Source organism: Cottoperca gobio, chromosome 7, assembly GCF_900634415.1.
Source record: "Cottoperca gobio chromosome 7, fCotGob3.1, whole genome shotgun sequence".
Taxonomy (NCBI): domain Eukaryota; kingdom Metazoa; phylum Chordata; class Actinopteri; order Perciformes; family Bovichtidae; genus Cottoperca; species Cottoperca gobio.
The window spans coordinates 1,154,749-1,160,748 of record NC_041361.1 but is presented as its reverse complement, the minus strand read 5'-3'; positions in this window follow the sequence as shown (position 1 = coordinate 1,160,748).

The following is a 6,000-nucleotide window of genomic DNA, read 5'->3' as shown; positions in this document are numbered from 1 at the left end:
AGACAGTAATTCATCCCTCTTTTGTGGATCATTGTTTTTGATGATTTTAGGAAATCTAAAGAACCTTTTCTCTGGGTCACGAGTAGCGTTATGACCACGAGTATACACTGCGCACACGATTGGCATTTTCTTTCAACCTTAGACGTTTAAATACAAAGAAAATTACGAAGCGTTGCAGCAACTCACACGTGAACTTGTTTCTAAAAAAAGAAGCCCAGTTTTAATTTCAGTTTCCTGATAAAGATTTTAAAGGCAGAGGTTGTCGTCAATAGTATTTGTAGGTGTTGTACAATTTCTAATGGGGGTAGCCCTCTTGTCAACAGTCAGCCACCTACTTCAACCTGCTACAACTCTCCCTCCAGATGTCTCCACCCACCACCACAACGGACTTCCTGCAATTCTTTGACACCAAATCAACAATCATTCCACCATCAGCTGGCCTCATCCTGCACTTCCAAGTGATCCACCTTGGATGGTTACCACCGGCCAACCATTCACCAGCACCCTGTAACGGTACGATCAAGACGGAAGGGAGGTGGGGACTCAATTGCACGACACAGAGGCAGACAAGTGTTGAATGGGAATAGTCTTTACTGAAAACTTTGCAGTTACTATGGTACACGCATAGACAGTTGATCATACAAATTATCAAGGGGTAATCCAGGAGCAGAGTCGGGTCACGGAAAACAGGTTTGGTACACGGGCAGATACTCAGCGTAGCAGTACAGCAGACAAGGATCAGGCAAGGGCAGAATCGAGTCACGGAAACAAGGTCAAGGAAGCCGGGGAATCAAACGCTTGGGAAACAGGAAGACGGGACTAATGCTGGAACTCTTGACATCAAAGTACGAAGACGAACTGGCAACGAGAGACAAACAAAACGACTCTATATACACACCAAGAACTGAGAGGGAACGAGACACAGGTGAGGACACTAACGAACAGATTGGGAACACCTGGGGGTAGGAAGTGAAACAACAGAGAATAGGTAATTAAACAAATAAAACAGGAAGTACAAACACAACACAAAACATCTAACGAACAGGCCGACTTGGACTGTAAGGAATCTGGGTGTGACACTGGACGACCAACTGTCCTTCAGTGCCAACATGCTGCAACAACCCGCTCCTGCAGACGCACTCTTTATAACATCAGGAGGATACGTCCCCTGCTGACTCAGAAGGCAACGCAGGTTTTTGTCCAGGCTCTTGTCATCTCACGCCTTGACTACTGCAACTACCTCCTTGCTCATTCAGAATGCAGCAGCCCGACTGGTCTTTAACCTCCCCAAGTTCACCCACACTGCACCGCTCTTCCGCTCCCTTCACTGTGTCGGCCCAAATCTGCTTCAAGACGCTGGTGCTGGCCTACCGTGCTGTGAATGGATCAGGCCCTTCCTACATCCAGGCCATAGTTAAACCATACACCCCAGCTCGCTCACCTCGCTCTGCATCGGCCAATCGGCTCGCTACTCCCTCACTGCGAGCGGGACACAGATTCCCCTCAAACAAAACCCGCCTGTTTGCTACCCTGGCTCCAAAATGGTGGAACAAGCTCCCCATTGATGTCAGGTCAGCAGAAAGCTGTCACACCTTCCGTCGCAGACTGAAAACTCACCTGTTTCAACTTTACTTCAGCCAATGAAGTAGAAAAATAAATAAAATAAATCTGTTCTTTGTATGTTGCACTTACATTGGTTTGGCTTATTTGAGGCTATTGTTCTGCACTTAAATGATTTCACCTATTTGAAGCTAATGTACTAAAGATATCAGCTGTTCGGAGTTCAATCCTCATGATTGTTTGCACTTATTGTAAGTCGCTTTGGACAAAAGCGACAGCGAAATGAACTGTAATGTAACATGTGCATCATTTAGGTGCCAGCCATGAACTAACAAAAAATAAATGAATAAATCTTCATCCATGGTGGGATGATGGGGGATAAATAGAGGGATAATGTGAGAGGTCATGAGGTGTTCAGGGAGTTATCTATACATGTTGAAATCAACAGGGAGGCTAACAAATGAATTTGAAGGAACAATTGTCCAGACACATGAAATCAGTGGCATTACTAACAGCTTCCAGTTCCAGCTATAGTAGCTGTGGTACTTGTACTTGTGAGATGTCTGTAATACTAATGGAACTATTTTAGCCTGAGCAGTCACAGTAGTGGTAGTGCTGTAGTTATAGAACCAATGGTCCTTGTAGTATCAGTTTTATATGAGGTTGTTGATTGTTACCGGTTTGTAAGGGCTTCAAGCTTAAGCTCATACGATTTCAATACTCTTATTAAATTAAACACACATCCGCTACAAAACTGCATCTGCCAATAAAAACATTTGGTATTTCATTAATTTATAATGAGTAACCACTTATTCAAATTTAATCTAGCCGATGATCGATGGATGAAAAAAGGAAGGAATTTGCACGCGCACATCTTTCACTTCCTGACAGCTGACACAACAACAGCAGAAATCTACCTGTGCTCGTGTGTTTCCTTCACTTCGTGTTTTATTCAATTTCCTGTATCCCGCTCCCGTGTGTGTGACCCTGTCAGTTTGGCTGCTGAGCGATGCGGCGGCTCGTCAGTTCACTTAGGAGGAGATGGCTGCTGTCAGGTAACACAGAGACACTGAAACACATCCAGAGAAATACAGTGAAGTATTCAGTAGTTTACTTCAGTAAAAGTACTAATACCACACTGTGAAAAGACTCCACTACAAGTTAAAGTACTGCATTCAAATCCTTACATAGTAAAAGGAAAAGTATGTGAGTATAATCAGCAATATGTATTTAAAAGTATGAAAGTAAAAAAACATGAATTTTGCAATACATTTTCCCTGTTAGTGTTTCACTATTATATCTGATGTTTCTGTAAAAATATTCCTGCTGCATTAATGTGTGTGTTACATGTTCCTGTTACATTAATGTGTGTGTTGCATGTTCCTGTTGCATTAATGTGTGTGTGTTGCATGTTCCTGCTGCATTAATGTGTGTGTTGCACGTTCCTGCTACATTATTGTGTGTGTTGCACGTTCCTGCTGCATTAATGTGCGTGTTGCATGTTCCTGCTGCATTAATGTGTGTGTTGCATGTTCCTGCTGCATTAATGTGTGTGTGTGTGTGTTGCATGTTCCTGTTACATTAATGTGTGTGTTGCATGTTCCTGTTACATTAATGTGTGTGTTGCATGTTCCTGTTGCATTAATGTGTGTGTTACATGTTCCTGTTGCATTAATGTGTGTGTTGCATGTTCCTGTTGCATTAATGTGTGTGTTACATGTTCCTGTTACATTAATGTGTGTGTTGCATGTTCCTGTTGCATTAATGTGTGTGTGTTGCATGTTCCTGCTGCATTAATGTGTGTGTTGCACGTTCCTGCTACATTATTGTGTGTGTTGCACGTTCCTGCTGCATCAATGTGCGTGTTACACGTTCCTGTTACATTAATGTGTGTGTTACATGTTCCTGCTACATTAATGTGTGTGTTGCATGTTCATGTTACATTAATGTGTGTGTTGCATGTTCCTGCTACATTAATGTGTGTGTTGCATGTTCATGTTACATTAATGTGTGTGTTACATGTTCCTGCTGCATTAATGTGCGTGTTGCATGTTCCTGCTGCATTAATGTGTGTTGCATGTTCCTGTTACATTAATGTGTGTGTTGCATGTTCCTGCTTCATTAATGTGTGTGTTACATGTTCCTGCTGCATTAATGTGTATGTTACATGTTGCTTCTGCATTAATGTGTGTGTTGCATGTTCCTGCTGCAATAATGTGTGTGTTGCATGTTCCTGCTGCATTAATGTGTGTGTTACATGTTCCTGTTACATTAATGTGTGTGTTGCATGTTCCTGTTACATTAATGTGTGTGTGTTACATGTTCCTGTTACATTAATGTGTGTTACATGTTCCTGCTGCATTAATGTGTGTGTTACATGTTCCTGCTGCATTAATGTGTGTGTTGCATGTTCCTGCTGCATTAATGTGTGTGTTGCATGTTCTTGCTGCATTAATGTGTGTGTTGCATGTTCCTGCTACATTAATGTGTGTGTTGCATGTTCCTGCTGCAATAATGTGTGTGTTGCATGTTCCTGCTGCATTAATGTGTGTGTTGCATGTTCCTGCTGCATTAATGTGTGTGTTGCATGTTCCTGCTGCATTAATGTATGTGTTACATGTTCCTGTTACATTAATGTGTGTGTTGCATGTTCCTGTTACATTAATGTGTGTGTGTTACATGTTCATGTTACATTAATGTGTGTGTTACATGTTCCTGCTGCATTAATGTGTGTGTTACATGTTCCTGCTGCATTAATGTGTGTGTTGCATGTTCCTGTTACATTAATGTGTGTGTTACATGTTCCTGCTGCATTAATGTGTGTGTTGCATGTTCATGTTACATTAATGTGTGTGTTACATGTTCCTGTTACATTAATGTGTGTGTTACATGTTCCTGCTGCATTAATGTGTGTGTTGCATGTTCCTGTTGCATTAATGTTTGTGTTGCATGTTCCTGTTACATTAATGTGTGTGTTACATGTTCCTGTTACATTAATGTGTGTGTTGCATGTTCCTGTTACATTAATGTGTGTGTTACATGTTCCTGTTACATTAATGTGTGTGTTACATGTTCCTGCTGCATTAATGTGTGTGTTGCATGTTCCTGCTGCATTAATGAGTGTGTTATATGTTCCTGTTACATTAATGTGTGTGTTGCATGTTCCTGTTACATTAATGTGTGTGTTACATGTTCCTGTTACATTAATGTGTGTGTTACATGTTCCTGCTACATTAATGTGTGTGTTGCATGTTCCTGCAGTGTGATGATTCATGAACACCGCAGGTCTGCTCATATTTTTAGTCTTTTACTTTAACTTTACATTTCTTCATTAGATGCTTCTGACACAAGAAAACAGTTTTTATCATTTGATGATTACATTTTATATTTATAATTGTAAAGTCTGTAAATCGTTCGTTCAAATGTTTGTTCTTTAGCTGCAATTTCTGTTTTTGTGTAACGTCAAGATCTTGTTATCTTTTGCGGATGATATTCAATATTGTCAAATAGAAATGAGCCAATAATGAATTATCTCCCCTCAATCTTTCCCCAACAGTTTCTCGCTCACTCTTATTGATGCTCTCGACACTCTTCTGGTAAGATCTGAAGAAAAAAAAATGTCATTCTGTAAACGTCTTAGATGACGTCTGATTATTATCAGAGACAAACTTTAGACTCCTGTCTGTGTGAAAGTGTGTTAAAGACTTTGACGTCAACGCCTCCGTGTTCAAAACCAACATCAGAGGTAAAGAGGAGGGGGCGGAGGAATTGTACCTTCATGTTAAGTAGTCAAACTAGCCTGTGTGTGTGTGTGTGTGTGTGTGTGTGTGTATGTGTGTCTGTGTAGTGGTGGGTGGTCTGCTGTCGGCTCACCTGTTAGCAGGACGTGCAGGGATGGACCTTGAGCCCGGTTGGCCCTGTTCAGGACCGCTGCTGATGATGGCCGAGGACGCTGCTCGAAAATTGTTGCCTGGTATAAACACACACCCACACACACACACACCCACACCCCACACACACACCTTTCATAAGTCACTAGAATAAATTACACAAATAGGCTTCAATTTGTTTATGTGCTACCAAACTAAATGCAAATCTTTGCAAATCTAAACTGCGATCGGAAGTTGTTTGGAGGACACGTCTGTTCTCACTCGATGTTTGTTAGTTTGATGAATAAGAATAAGTTCGTGTCACCAAAGTGAAGTGAGGGCAGATCTATGCACTGATCCCATATTCCAGAAGAAAGACACTTTATCGTAATAATAAGCTGAGTCAATAATTAAATACATTACAAGGGATTAAAGGATGATAACTTAACTAACTCCAAATGTAAGAATCTGGTTAAGGAAAAATATGTAATGTAAAAGATGTGTAAACTGTGTGAGGTTTACAACACACAACATTTCTGATGATCCCTCGGTTAGATGTGACAGTTAAGAC